The 15,897-nt window shown below is 47.1% G+C and overlaps 2 non-coding genes across 2 annotated transcripts; both read left to right on the top strand.

The window, feature by feature from the left end:
- Nucleotides 1–5,747: 5,747 nt before the first annotated feature.
- On the top strand, nt 5,748–5,931 carry LOC131126961 (U2 spliceosomal RNA). The gene has a single exon (XR_009129464.1). It is a non-coding gene; the product is annotated as a U2 spliceosomal RNA (small nuclear RNA).
- Nucleotides 5,932–12,649: 6,718 nt separating this feature from the next.
- Nucleotides 12,650–12,831, top strand: LOC131126963 (U2 spliceosomal RNA). The gene has a single exon (XR_009129465.1). It is a non-coding gene; the product is annotated as a U2 spliceosomal RNA (small nuclear RNA).
- The last annotated feature ends 3,066 nt before the right edge of the window (nt 12,832–15,897 follow it).

Consider the following 15,897-nt stretch of genomic DNA (forward strand, 5'->3'; position numbering starts at 1 on the left):
CAAGGCGAGACGTGACAAATGCATGGACTAGGGTCTCTGCATCAGAGGTGGATAGAATAGGTCGTATCTTCGCAATATTGCGAAGATGAAAAAATGCTATTTTAGTAACATTCTTAATGTGTTTATGAAAGGATAGAGTCGGGTCCAATATCACACCCAGATTTTTCACAGAGTCACTTTGGGAAATTATGCTATTATCAAAACTCAGAGTGGTGTCCTTAAACAGGCGGCTCTGTTTAGCAGGGCCGATGATCACCATCTCAGTTTTACCAGAGTTCAGGAGTAAAAAGTTACAGGACATCCAATGTTTAATATCAATGAGGCAAGCCTCCAAATTAGAGCAGTCCCGCGGGTCAGTTAACTTTAGTGGGACATATAGCTGAGTGTCATCAGCATAAGAGTGAAAGCTGATCTTATGTTTGCGAATGATGTCGCCAAGCGGCAACATGTAAATGTTAAACAAAAGAGGGCCGAGCACTGAACCTTGTGGAACTCCACAAGTGACACCACAGAACTCTGAAGTCATATCATCACAAACGACACGATGCGTCCGATCCTTAAGGTAGGATCTAAACCAAGAGAGTACCGGACCAGTAACACCAATATATGTTTGAAGGCGTTCCAGTAGGATAGAGTGATTGACAGTGTCGAAAGCAGCACTGAGATCAAGTAATAACAATATTGTAGATGTGTCACAGTCCATAGAAAGAAGAAGATCATTTGTCACTTTTGCAAGGGCTGATTCAGTGGAATGGTTTCTCCTGAAACCAGACTGAAAAGGTTCAAAAAGATCACCCAAAGCCATGTGGTCATTGAGCTGTTGTGCTACAATTCTTTCAAGGATCTTGGACAGAAATGGGAGGTTAGACACCGGCCTATAGTGGGAAATACTCCCGGGGTCGAGGGTTGGTTTCTTCAGCAGGGGTCGAATCACTGCAGTCTTGAAAGCTGCAGGCACAGTGCCAGATGAGAGTGATAGATTAAATATATTTAAGAGTGAGGGGGCTAGAATTGGGAACAGTTCTTTAACAAGTTTCCCAGGAAGCGGGTCAAGCAGACATGTTGTCTGCTTTGCTGTACTGACAAGTTTTGTAAGCTCGTCCAGAGATACTTCCTCAAAGTAGGAGAAACTAGTGGGACAGAGGCTGGAAGTAGTCCCAGCAGCGGTCATGGCGGTTGACATGTTAAGCCCGTCTGGCGGTAGGGTGTACTTTATTTCCTTCCTGATGAGCTCAACTTTATTTGCGAAAAATCGCAAGAACTCATCGGCTGAGAAGGGGGAACTACTAGGAGAGGTCCTCTTCTGGGTTAGCAATGCCACTGTGTCGAATAAGTATTTAGGGTTATTTTTATGGAGGTCAATTAGTCTAGAGAAATAGTTGTTTTTTGCCGCAACAAGAGCCTGTTTATATTTAGTCAGACTATCCCCCCATGCCTGTCGGAAGACCTCAAGTTTAGTTGCACGCCATCTGCGCTCCAATCTCCGACAAAATTGTTTCAGCCTTCGAGTTTCAGCTGTAAACCAAGGAGTAAGTCTTTTGACATGACACTTAAATCTCAAAGGTGCAACAGTATCAAGAGCTTTACATAACACCTTGTTGAAATCATTTGTAAGGTTGTCTATAGGACCCTTATAGGAAGGGAAAGAGGAGACCACTGAGGGCAGTAACTCAGCAAGTGCAGTAGCAGTCGAAGAACTAATATTACGACTGCTAGAGCACTGGTTCCGGTCCAAGCGGTGGGATTGGGTCAAGATTTCAAATGTTATAAAATAATGGTCAGACACAGTGGTTACGTAAGGGAGGACTGTTACGTTGGAGGTCCTAATACCTCGAATTAAAACCAGATCCAGGGTATTACCACTGATATGGGTTGGCTCATTAATTAATTGAACAAAATCAAAGGTATCGATTATTGTCTGAAAAGCCACACTAAGGGACTCTTCAGGAGAATTGACATGGATATTGAAATCACCCATGAGTACAATATTGTCTGCGTGGGTTACCAGGTCTGCAATAAATTCAGAAAATTCATCCAAGAAGCCCGAGTACGGACCAGGAGGACGATAGAGAAGTGCTAGATAAAATGGTAATGATGCGGTCGATCGCAAAACGAGGACCTCAAATGTTTTAATTTCAGATTTTGACCAAGTGCTGAGGTTAAGAGCAGAATCATGGATGAGAGCAACACCCCCACCTTTCCTATTAGGACGTGAAACCTGAGAACTCAAAAAATTAGGTGGAGACGCCTCATTAAGGGATATAAAATCGTTTGGTTTTAACCAGGTCTCGCAAAGACCCATTATGTTGAGATTATGATCTCTTATCAGATCATTAATGAGCACAGCCTTTGAGGAGAGCGATCTAATATTCATAAGACCAATTTTCGTAAAGGTTGGCTGACTGAGGCTGTTCACTCCCAAAGAATTGATAGTAGTTATATTAACAAGATTGCTCCGTCTAGAACCCATGCCATATTTTGACTTGTTGTACACACGATAAGAAGTCAAGACCATAGGGGTCTGATAGTTGTTTGTTGAATCATCACTAGTACAAGAGGGAGGTTCAAGTTTATCACGAGGCCCTACCTCAGTAGAAGGCAAGACAGACTGTGGTGCATTTATGGGTTGTGAATCTGTATGCATAGTATGTTGCTTTTTTCTACAGAAAGGGCTATGTGTATTGTTCAAGTCCGGCATAGCGCCAGTTAGCCATAACCTTACAGACTCCACACCCGTTCTAACAGGCTCGCTAATCACCTGTCCCCCGGCTTGTTCTAGTGCAGGAAGTCATGTGGGACTTAAACAGTAATCTATATTTCTGGAAAGGGTAAGAGCACCTTCCCTATTAGGGTGAAGGCCATCTCTACCAAACAGTCGGGGGTTCCTCCAGAAGGAAGGCCAGTTAGTATCTACAAACTGAAATCCCTGTTCGTTACAGAAGCCAGCCAGCCACCGGTTTAGCGAGAATAATCTACTAAACCTCTCATCATTGCCTCTCGCAGGCAAGGGACCAGAGACAACTACTCGATGCCGACACATCTTTCTGGCGAGATTACAAGTCCTTGCTATGGAGTGCAAGGTAAGTTTTATTTTTTGTATTTATTGCTTTTTTAAGTATTTATTTGTTTTAAATCTCTCATTGAGCAGGAAAATTTCAGTTGGTGGCGCCTCCACCATGTCGGCCAGCTATGCCGGTATGCGGAGGCACCACAGTGTGCGTTTCACATATAAGGAAATGGAGGGTGAGTCACTGGGACTGTCCAGATTGGATTTTTCCAGAAAAATCATCCAAAAAATCCTTCAATTTAAACCTGATGACCTCAACTGCATTTTGGCACTGCCTTACAACAAAGGCTATGATGTAAGTTTCCAGTCTGCTGCAACTTTGAGAGAATTTTGGACGCGTTATGAAGATGTGAAATCCCAGTTGCCTGTGTTCAACGTTGAAAAACTGACTGACAATGCGGCTAAAACCGTTATTGTTAGAATGTTTAATGAGACAGTGACCGCAGATGACATTTGCTTTTGGCTGGGAAGATATTGCACGGTTAAAGGCCAGGCTATGAAGGTGAGGGATGAAGATGGCATCTGGAACTGCGCCTGGAGGGTCCCCATCCAGCAATGGCAGGACCCTCAGGGCTTCCAGGGTCTGAAACATCTCCCATCAATGATAGTTCTGGGAGAAAACCGAGGCTACATACACTACCAGGGTCAGCCCAAGCTCTGCCGCAAGTGTGGAGAGCACGGGCACCTGGCAGAGGCATGTCAGCAGACTGTGTGTCGGAAATGTAGAGAAATTGGACATACTTTTGAACAATGTACCAATGGCAGAAAGTGCAACCTCTGTGGAGACTCAAACCATCTCTTCAGAGACTGCCCAAAATCCTTTGCCAACAAGCTAAAGGCTGGAAAAGAACAGAAAAATGGAGAGGAAAATGCTGGGGCCAATATGGCTGTTGAGACTCAAAATAATTCAAATCTCCCGCCAAAACCTGTGATTGGAGGAGAAACAGGTGAGGCGGGACAGAGGGAGGGGCTTACAGAGGCCCCAGAATCCATGACTCAGAGTGGTCTGCTGGCAAGCGAAGGGTGCACTCACCTGGAAGTCAGCCTACCATCACCTGAATCTGAAGAAGAACCCATCCCACCAAGCGGCCAACAAGCAAAAAGACTAGCTTCAGAGCTGTCGGATTCCTCTGTTTTATCAGAGAAGCGGGGAAGGCCTGAGGCTCTCTCTGACAGTTCTTCACTGGAGGAGCCTCGAGTCTTCCCCTCGGGCTCCCTGAATGAATTGTCCTTTTTAAATATTGTTTTGCAGTCAACCCCTCGTGAGAAGCGAACTTTTAATGGCAGACTCCAGGAACGACCGACACCCAGACGTCGGCCGGGAAGGGAGGCTCTTCCCCTCCAACCCTCACCCACTGGAGTGAAGGAGGAGCCTCACTCACAAGAAATATCTTAACCACAGTGTAAATTTTAAAGCAGTTATTTAAATCTTACGCCATTTTATATTTTTTCAATTCAAGAATCATATCTGAAACTGTTTTAGGCGCAAGATACACATCATTGCACATGGAAAATGCTGTGGGCCCATCCAGTACTACCAAGACCAAAGCCTTGGTACGTTACTGGATGGGCTCCTACTTAAGAAAACTAAAACTGATTCCAACAGATCTAACGATACCTGTGGCTTTTAACTTACCACCGGCATATATATTTATAAGGACTTTTTTAAAACATTTTAATTTGGACAGACAAACAGTTGACATTTTAAAAAATCATCGCTCTGTCATTTCTGTTGTGCAGGAGCGGGACCCAGTGAGTCCAGTGCGCGGGCTTGCATTCGGCGAGCCCACATCGGTTTGGCGCAACGTGAACCATCCTGCTCTCCCAGACAGACTTCGGGACCTGTCATGGATGGTGGCCCACGAGATCCTCCCAGTCAGGTCTGTTATGCACTCCCGAGGAATGTCAGCGAACCCAACTTGCCCCCGACCGGGTTGTGGCGCACCGGAGTCGGTGAGGCACCTCCTCTGGGAGTGCAGTGCTGCCGTAGACCTGTGGGCGACAGCCGGCGACCTAAATTTCCCGGACTTGCCAGCAAGGGAGGTCCTAAATGAAAAGCTTGTGCTCTACGGGGTGAGCCACCAGAAGTCAACCTACAAAGACTTCGGAAAGCAGTGGCTCACCCTCGCCGCCATCAAAGACGCCATCTGGACCTCCCGCAACTTGCTGGTAAGGAGGCACAGACAGATCCCCCCCGTGGCTGTGATCCGAATGGCTGCAGCAACCCTGGCAGCTGCAAGCGGCAGGCCAAGGACACAGCCACAAAGAAGAATCGTCTGTGCCCACCCGGAGGTGGCACCCGGAGCTTCACGGAAAAGGTCTCGGCAGCGGCAGCCTGACTCTCCGAGAGAAGAAGGAGGAGAAAGAGAAGACGGATAAGGGTCTGAGGGTACCCTGACAGTGTCCTGGAGATTAGCTGTCTGGGAGAGTGGGATGTAGAGACCATTGATAAGGACTCACTGCGCTCCTGTACAACAGAAGACATTGAAGCTTCTTTTTTATGATATTTTAAAATGTTTTGTACAAATTTTACACATTTTACTGCCCACAGCACTAGTTTTTAACAAAAACAAAAAGTTAATTGAACACTTTTATATTAAATGTGGTGTGTATTTTACATTTTTTTAAGGGCAGTTTTCAAAAACAATGAAATGTGGTGAAATTTTGTATTAGTGACAATAAACAGTTTCAAAAAAAAAAAAAAAAAAAAATCTGTTCTTATCAGTTTAATATCTGATACGTCCCCCAACAGGGGACTAAATATTAAATTGCTTTTTGGAACAGGGAGCTGCGATTGGGGCTTGCGCCATCCGCTCCACGCATCGACCTGGTATTGCAGCGCTTCCAGGAACGGTGCACTTCTCCTTCTTGTGTAAACAGCAACAGCAGACTCTGGCAGGGTGCATCTTGTGGATGATGCTGAAAGAAATGCACTGAACGTGCTCACGTTTGGTGCCCCCTGAGCAGTAATTCTGCAGAGGAAATGGCTCGTGGTAGCGGGGCACTGTGTCTGCGCACTCCGTGGACCCCGTTTCCCTCGCAGCAGCCGGTCTCCAGAGGGTGTCAGCCACTTTTTGTCAGCCTTGCCTCCTGCAGTCTCCCACCAGCTCCTGATGCTCAGGTTTCGTGCGCGCTTCCCGGGGCCCTGTGAGTGTCGCATTGATCAACTGCTGGATGGAATCTGACACGATGATCTTGTCTGGTGGAGGCCTTCCAAGTTTCCTCCACAAACCAGTGGCATAAGGGGCTTTTCCGTCTTCCGTTTGGCTTCTCAGGGTCGGGTTTGGTGGCCCTTTGTGTGTTGGCTATGACAAAAAAAGGAAAAAAAACAAAAACAAAAACCACGTGGGATAGCCACAGGCGGTCAGAGCCTGTAAATTGTGCGTCTGCCACCCTCGGTGAGTGAGTGACCCGGAATTTTCTGCTCTCTTGTTTGCGCTTCTGACAGCTTCTGGCTCGGGTTCCAGTGGGCGAAGGGACTCAAAGTGCAGGAGCTGGCCTGTGCGGGTAGGTTTACCATGAACCACAATGTTGTGGCTTCCATCGTGGGTGTCGCTGCTTGCCTTCCTTGGACATAAAGATCCGAAGCAGTTGCCTCTGCGGCTGGGAAGGCCGCTGAGAGCGACATCAGCAATTTGAGCCGCTTCCGCTTGAGTTGGACGGTTGTTTCTGACGGCCACCTGGTCCGGCGAGGACAGTGAAACCACATACCCAGTGGCATGCCGCTCCACTGTGAATATGCAGTTCACGCCCCTCTCGTTTTATTCTCTTTCAGGGGTCCCCTACGGCATGGTCGTGCAAAACTGGGGGGAGGGAGTTGTGCAAGCTGTGTCTGTTTGTCTATGTGTGTGTGTGTTTGTGTGTGTGTGTGAGAGAGAGTAATTACTTTCATTGTTTTACGAGTTCTTTTCTTGACACATTCTTGCAGGATTAACGTGAACATCTGCAGGGTCGCTGTTGGCGCTTCCAGGCACCTCCAGGACCCGGGGCTCGCTGGGGGTCTCCGATCAGGGTCACGGGCACATTTCTTCTTCAGCACATTCAAACACTTTCTATTGTCTAAGCGAATGGATATAAGGGTGATAACTGACGCTATGTTTGTTCCGTCTACATTTTATTCGAACATGCGTGCAACCGGTCCTTTAGCTTGTCATGCCGGAAGTGCCCTCCTCCCCTACGAGCGCCCATCGGCATCGCTTCTCGGCCTTTTGGCTAAGACTGCGGTCACCTCCTTTGGGTGGAGAATTGTATGCTTCAGGTGCATAGAATTCTGCCAACATTCGGGAGGAAATTTCCTACGCTTTTCAGTGTATTTTAACTTTTCTTATTCCCGCAGCAGTGCAAGGTAAGTTTTATTTTTTTGTATTTATTGCTTTTTTAAGTATTTATTTGTTTTAAATCTCTCATTGAGCAGGAAAATTTCAGTTGGTGGTGCCTCCACCATGTCGGCCAGCTATGCCGGTATGCGGAGGCACCACAGTGTGCGTTTCACATATAAGGAAATGGAGGGTGAGTCACTGGGACTGTCCAGATTGGATTTTTCCAGAAAAATCATCCAAAAAATCCTTCAATTTAAACCTGATGACCTCAACTGCATTTTGGCACTGCCTTACAACAAAGGCTATGATGTAAGTTTCCAGTCTGCTGCAACTTTGAGAGACTTTTGGACGCGTTATGAAGATGTGAAATCCCAGTTGCCTGTGTTCAACGTTGAAAAACTGACTGACAATGCGGCTAAAACCGTTATTGTTAGAATGTTTAATGAGACAGTGACCGCAGATGACATTTGCTTTTGGCTGGGAAGATATTGCACGGTTAAAGGCCAGGCTATGAAGGTGAGGGATGAAGACGGCATCTGGAACTGCGCCTGGAGGGTCCCCATCCAGCAATGGCAGGACCCTCAGGGCTTCCAGGGTCTGAAACATCTCCCATCAATGATAGTTCTGGGAGAAAACCGAGGCTACATACACTACCAGGGTCAGCCCAAGCTCTGCCGCAAGTGTGGAGAGCACGGGCACCTGGCAGAGGCATGTCAGCAGACTGTGTGTCGGAAATGTAGAGAAATTGGACATACTTTTGAACAATGTACCAATGGCAGAAAGTGCAACCTCTGTGGAGACTCAAACCATCTCTTCAGAGACTGCCCGAAATCCTTTGCCAACAAGCTAAAGGCTGGAAAAGAAAAGAGAAATGGAGAGGAAAATGCTGGGGCCAATATGGCTGTTGAGACCCAAAATATTTCAAATCTCCCGCCAAAACCTGTGATTGGAGGAGAAACAGGTGAGGCGGGACAGAGGGAGGGGCTTACAGAGGCCCCAGAATCCATGACTCAGAGTGGTCTGCTGGCAAGCGAAGGGTGCACTCACCTGGAAGTCAGCCTACCATCACCTGAATCTGAAGAAGAACCCATCCCACCAAGCGGCCAACAAGCAAAAAGACTAGCTTCAGAGCTGTCGGATTCCTCTGTTTTATCAGAGAAGCGGGGAAGGCCTGAGGCTCTCTCTGACAGTTCTTCACTGGAGGAGCCTCGAGTCTTCCCCTCGGGCTCCCCGAATGAATTGTCCTTTTTAAATATTGTTTTGCAGTCAACCCCTCGTGAGAAGCGAACTTTTAATGGCAGACTCCAGGAACGACCGACACCCAGACGTCGGCCTGGAAGGGAGGCTCTTCCCCTCCAACCCTCACCCACTGGAGTGAAGGAGGAGCCTCACTCACAAGAAATCCCATAGTCACAGTATAAATTTTAGAGCAATTATTTAACTTTTAGCCCTTTTAAGTTTGTTTTTTAATTTTAAAATCATACTTATGACTCTCACCTTCTCTACCATCAATGTGAGAAGTGTGAAGTCGAAAGTTAGAGCTCAAAGTGTTTTATCCTTCCTTCAAACTTTTAAGTCAGATGTGTTTTTATTACAAGAATGTGGTTTGCCCTTTTTAACAAACTACAAGCAGTGGGAAGAAATGTGGCCACAAACATCCTTATGGAGTGGGTCAAATGAAAATAAAAATGATGGCGTGGCCATTTTAATAAAAAACCCACATGTCACGGTAAAGGGGAGCACTGTGGTGAGGGAAGGGCGAGCACTATTAACACATTTGACTTTTATGGGACAGGATTTTAACCTCTTAAATATTTATGGTTCTAACGACAAAAATGAAAGGTATGATTTTTTAGAAAACTTGCAGTCCCACATGCTAGGCCGGGTACCTTTTATAGTGGGTGGGGATTTTAATTGTATTTTAAGTAGGAAAGACAGAAAGGGGGTGGGGGAAGATTTTAAAGTAGATAAAACATCAGTTTTATTACAGGAAATGAGTAGGGATTTTAACTTACATGACTGTTATAAAGCCATGCATCCCAGAGAGGAGGGCTTCACCTGGTTCAGTGGTGACAGCACCAGAGCCTCTCGCATAGATTATATATTCACACGGGACTGGGCCCCTACTGATGCTAGATTGACCCCTGTTTTCTTCTCTGACCACCTGGTTCTCACCTGCACTCTTTCGCTCCCGTCTGGTGCAGCGGTGGGAAGAGGTCTGTGGAAACTGAACTGCTCCCTGCTGGAAGATCAAGATTTGGTCAACCAGTACAGGGAGCAGTTCAGGGACTGGCAGACCCTTCAAGACTTGCATGAGTCACGAGCACAGTGGTGGGAAATGGTGAAGGCAAGGACCCGGACCTTTTTTAAAAAAGCAGGGCGAAAAAAATGTAATAAAGAAAAGAGATGCATGCTGGGACTGCAAAAACGTTTACAACGTTATTTTTACTTAACACAAAAAGGGCTGAATTTTAATGAAGAAATCAAACAGGTAAAAAATGAAATGGCTGCCTTAGCAGAAATTAAAAGTAAAGGGGTGCTTCTAAGGAGTAAGGAAAAAGAAATTGAAGAAGGAGAAAAATGTACCCGGTACTTCTTTAAAAAGATTATGAGCAAAGCAGGAGGTATTTTTAAATTAAAAAACAAAGACGGGTACATGGTGGAGACAAAAAATGAGATAAATGAAACGGTAGAATTCTTCTACCAAGAACTATATGAAATCAAAAATACAAACCCAGAGGTCATCTCAAGAGCACTAGATTTTATGGAAAAAACAGTGGATGAAAACATAGTTTTAACACAGGATTTTAGTCACGAAGAGTTAAATAAATGTATCAGGGCTTTTAAGAAAGGGAAGTCCCCCGGGGAGGATGGACTTCCCTTGGAATTTTATTTAACTTTTTGGGACATTTTAGCACCAGACTTACTCACTGTTTTTAATGAATTTGACCAAAGTAGCCGACTACCTGACAGTTTTAGAGTAGGGATAGTGACACTCCTTTACAAAACTAAAGACAAGACCGACTTGAAAAACTGGAGACCAATCACCCTTTTAAACTGTGACTGTAAACTTTTTAGCAAACTTTTAGCCACACGTATGACCATGGTTTTAGACGACTTGATCAACCCGGATCAAACCTGTGCCATCCCTGGGAGGAAGATCACAGACAGCCTCATGCTGATCCGTGACACCATCTGTCTTGCGAGAGACAGAAATATTCGGCTAGTAGTACTAAATTTAGACTTTGAGAAAGCCTTTGATCGGGTCTCGCACCAGTACCTTTTTAGGGTACTGCAAAAAGTGGGTTTTCCAAAAAGGTTCGTAGCGTGGGTGGGACTGCTGTACCAGGATATTACCAGCAAATTTGTGGTTAACGGGAATCTGACAAAAGCAGTTAAAATCAACTGTGGCGTCCGTCAGGGATGTCCGTTATCTGCCCTCCTGTATATTTTATGTATAGAACCCCTGGCACAGATTTTGAGAAGGGACAAATGGATCAACGGGGTGACTATTCCAGGGGGACTGACGACAAAATGCATTTTATACATGGACGATTTTAACATTTTATGCACAAATATTACATCAGTTAACAGAACACTGGACCTGACTGACTGGTTTGGAGGGGCCTCTGGGTCCAAACTCAATAGGGATAAGACCCAAGCCCAATTTTACGGACCCTGGACGGCAACAGAGAAAATAGGACTTCCCCTGACTGTGACACAGACTGACCAAAAAATACTGGGAATTAAATTTGGCAAGGAAGGGGGAGGGGAAACCAACTGGGGAGACGTGGTAGGGAAAGTGAGACAAAGACTGGGCTTTTGGGGACTAAGACAACTGACTTTAGAGGGAAAGGTTTTAATCATAAAAGCTGTGATTTTACCTTTGCTTTTACTGATCAGCTCTGTTTTTATCCCCAAAAGACATGTGCTTTTAGAACTAGACCGAGCCATTTTTTATTTCCGTTGGGGCTCCAAGTGGGAGAGAGTGAGAAGAGATACTCTCAAAAAGGCAAAAGAAAAAGGTGGAAAAGCAATACCAGATCTGAAACTGTTTTTAGGCGCAAGATATATAGCATTGCACCTGGAAAATGCAGTGGGCTCATCCAGTACTCCCAAGACCAAAGCCTTGGTACGATACTGGATGGGCTCCTACTTAAGAAAACTAAAAATGATTCCAACAGATCTAACGATACCTGTGGCTTTTAACTTACCACCGGCATATATATTTATAAGGACTTTTTTAAAACATTTTAATTTAGAAAGACAAACATTAGACATTTTAAAAAATCATCGCTCTGTCATTTCTGTTGTGCAGGAGCGGGACCCAGTGAGCCCAGTGCGCGGGCTTGCTTTCGGCGAGCCCACATCGGTTTGGCGCAATGTGAACCATCCTGCTCTCCCAAACAGACTTCGGGACCTGTCATGGATGGTGGCCCATGAGATCCTCCCAGTCAGGTCTGTTATGCACTCCCGAGGAATGTCAGCGAACTCAACTTGCCCCCGACCGGGTTGTGGCGCACCAGAGTCGGTGAGGCACCTCCTCTGGGAGTGCAGTGCTGCCGTAGACCTGTGGGCGACAGCCGGCGACCTAAATTTCCCGGACTTGCCAGCAAGGGAGGTCCTAAATGAACAGCTTGTGCTGTACGGGGTGGGCCACCAGAAGTCAACCGACAAAGACTTCGGAAAGCAGTGGCTCGCCCTCGCCGCCATCAAAGACGCCATCTGGACCTCCCGCAACTTGCTGGTAAGGAGGCACAGACAGATCCCCCCCGTGGCTGTGATCCGAATGGCTGCAGCAACCCTCACAGCTGCAAGCGGCGGGCCAAGGACACAGCCACAAAGAAGAATCGTCTGTGCCCACCCGGAGGTGGCACCCGGAGCTTCACTGAAAAGGTCTCGGCAGCGGCAGCCTGACTCTCCGAGAGAAGAAGGAGGAGAAAGAGAAGAAGGATAAGGATCTGAGGTTACCCTGACAGTGTCCTGGAGATTAGCTGTCTGGGAGAGTGGGATGTAGAGACTATTGATAAGGACTCACTGCGCTCCTGTACAACAGAAGACATTGAAGCTTCTTTTTTATGATATTTTAAAATGTTTTGTACAAATTTTACACATTTTACTGCCCACAGCACTAGTTTTTAACAAAAACAAAAAGTTAATTGAACACTTTTATATTAAATGTGGTGTGTATTTTACCTTTTTTTTAAAGGGCAGTTTTCAAAAAATAATGAAATGTGGTGAAATTTTGTATTAGTGACAATAAACAGCCTCAAAAAAAAAAAAAAAAAAAAATCTGTTCTTATCAGTTTAATATCTGATACGTCCCCCAACAGGGGACTAAATATTAAATTGCTTTTTGGAACAGGGAGCTGCGATTGGGGCTTGCGCCATCCGCTCCACGCATCGACCTGGTATTGCAGCGCTTCCAGGAACGGTGCACTTCTCCTTCTTGTGTAAACAGCAACAGCAGACTCTGGCAGGGTGCATCTTGTGGATGATGCTGAAAGAAATGCACTGAACATGCTCACGTTTGGTACCCCCTGAGCAGTAATTCTGCAGAGGAAATGGCTCGTGGTAGCGGGGCACTGTGTCTGCGCACTCCGTGGACCCCGTTTCCCTCGCAGCAGCCGGTCTCCAGAGGGTGTCAGCCACTTTTTGTCAGCCTTGCCTCCTGCAGTCTCCCACCGGCTCCTGATGCTCAGGTTTCGTGCGCGCTTCCCGGGGCCCTGTGAGTGTCGCATTGATCAACTGCTGGATGGAATCTGACACGATGCTCTTGTCTGGTGGAGGCCTTCCAAGTTTCCTCCACAAACCAGTGGCATAAGGGGCTTTTCCGTCTTCCGTTTGGCTTCTCAGGGTCGGGTTTGGTGGCCCTTTGTGTGTTGGCTATGACAAAAAAAGGAAAAAAAAAAAAAAAAAAAACCACGTGGGCACACCTTGGCTCCTCAGATCACAGATCTGTCATGCTAATTCCAGCATACCAGCCCCTGCTCACCAGGGGAAAGCCTGCTGTGAAGAAGGTGAGGGTGTGGCCAGAGGGAGCTATGTCTGCACTGCAAGACTGTTTTGAGTGCACCGAATGGGACATGTTCAGAGAAGCTGCAACATACAACCAACACACCAATGTGGGGGAGTATGCTGCATCTGTAACAGGCTACATACAGTGGTGCATGGAGGAGGTTACAGTCACCAAGACGATCATCACACGGGCCAACCAGAAACCTTGGATGACTCAGGAGGTGCGTGAAAGACTAAGAGAACGCAATGCTGCGTTTAAATCTGGTGATGTGATGGCACTCAGATCAGCAAGGGCAAATCTGAACCGTGCCATCAGAGTGGCAAAGCGTGCCCACATCCGGAAGATCCAAAGCTTCTTCCAGGACCCCGGCAACACCAGACAACTGTGGCAGGGCATCCAGACTGTCACTGACTACAAAGCCAGACCTGCACCCTGCCAGAACGACATCAGCTTCCTCAATGAGCTAAATAACTTCTTCGGAAGGTTTGAGGCTCTGAACAATAACCCTGCGAGGAAGGCTACCCCCCACCCCGATGAACAGGCAGTCAAGTTTGATACTGCTGCTGTTTGGAGAGTCCTGAGGAAGGTCAACGTGCGGAAAGCTGCAGGCCCAGACGCCATTCCAGGACGGGTGATCAAGGAATGTGCAGACCAGCTGGCCCACGTGCTCACAGACATCTTCAACACCTCACTGGCCCAAGCTGTAGTCCCCCCGTGTTTCAAGTCCGCCACAATAATTCCAGTGCCCAAGAAACCATCTATTACATGTCTGAACGACTTTCGGCCCGTTGCACTCACATCAACCATTATGAAATGTTTCGAGAGGGTGGTTAAGGACCATATCACCTCCATACTCCCCCCATCACTCGACCCTTTCCAATTCGCGTACCAGCCAAACCGCTCCACTGAAGACGCCATCTCCACTGCTCTCCACCTGAGCCTGGAGCACCTGGAGAAGAAAAACACCCATGTACGGATGCTGTTCCTGGACTTCAGCTCAGCATTCAACACGATCATCCCCCAGGACCTGGTACGCAAGTTGGAGCCACTGGGCCTCAAGACCTCCCTGTGCAACTGGCTGCTTGACTTCCTCACAGATAGAACCCAGTATGTCAGAGTGGGCGACAACACATCCAGTGTCATCTCCCTGAACACCGGCTCACCCCAGGGATGTGTTCTGAGCCCCCTGTTGTTTACCCTAATGACCCATGACTGTCGCCCCAAGTACAGCAGCAACCACATCCTGAAGTACGCGGACGACACAACAGTTGTGGGCCTCATTCAGGACAACAACGAACTGGCTTACAGGGAGGAAGTGCGACACCTTGTGGATTGGTGCAAGGCGAACAACCTGATCCTGAATGTTGACAAAACAAAGGAGATCATCGTCGACTTCAGGCGATCCAGACCCAGCCACACTCCACTCAGCATCAATGACACAGCCGTAGAAGTTGTGAACACAACCAAGTACTTGGGGGTGCATATCACAGACAACCTCGGCTGGTCACTCCACACCTCCGCTCTGGCGAGGAAGGCACAGCAGCGACTGCACTTCCTGCGGCGGATGAAAAGAGCCTCCCTCTCCCCTCCTATCCTTACCACCTTCTACAGAGGGACCGTCGAGAGCCTGCTGACCAACTGCATCTCCGTCTGGTCTGGGAGCTGCAAGGCCTCGGACTGGACGTTACTGCAGAGAGTGGTGAGGACAGCGGAGAAGATCATCGGGACCCAACTCCCCCCCATTAAGGACATAGCAAACAGCCGGTGTGTATCTAGAGCCCATCGGATCTGCTCTGACCCCACACACCCCCAGCATGGACTGTTCTCTCGCCTGGCATCGGGGAGAAGGTTCTGCAGCATCCGCTGTAGGACGACCAGGTTCAGAGACAGCTACTTCCCCCTGGCCATCAGACTGCTCAATGCCAAATAAGCCCCTCTACCTTACTTACATTATTATTATTTATTTAATTATTTAAATTATTTGGGCAATTTACTGTTCACGCTGCACTTTACATTATGTTGTTCATATTTATTCTCCACATTATTATTATTATTATTATTTATTATTACTTATCTTCTTTTGTGTCTGTTATTATATGGGAGCCAGGCAACGACATTTCGTTGGCAATTTCACTACTGTGTTTTTGTGCAATGACAATAAAGGGAGTCTATCTATCTATCTATCTATCTATAGCCACAGGCGGTCAGAGCCTGTAAATTGTGCGTCTGCCACCCTCGGTGAGTGAGTGACCCGGTATTTTCGGCTCTCTTGTTTGCGCTTCTGACAGCTTCTGGCTCGGGTTCCAGTGGGCGAAGGGACTCAAAGTGCAGGAGCTGGCCTGTGCGGGTAGGTTTACCATGAACCACAATGTTGTGGCTTCCATCTTGGGTGTCGCTGCTTGCCTTCCTTGGACATAAAGATCCGAAGCAGTTGCCTCTGCGGCTGGGAAGGCCGCTGAGAGCGACATCAGCAATTTGAGCCGCTTCCGCTT

The sequence above is a fragment of the Doryrhamphus excisus genome, chromosome 3, assembly GCF_030265055.1.
Source record: "Doryrhamphus excisus isolate RoL2022-K1 chromosome 3, RoL_Dexc_1.0, whole genome shotgun sequence".
In the NCBI taxonomy this organism is placed as follows: domain Eukaryota; kingdom Metazoa; phylum Chordata; class Actinopteri; order Syngnathiformes; family Syngnathidae; genus Doryrhamphus; species Doryrhamphus excisus.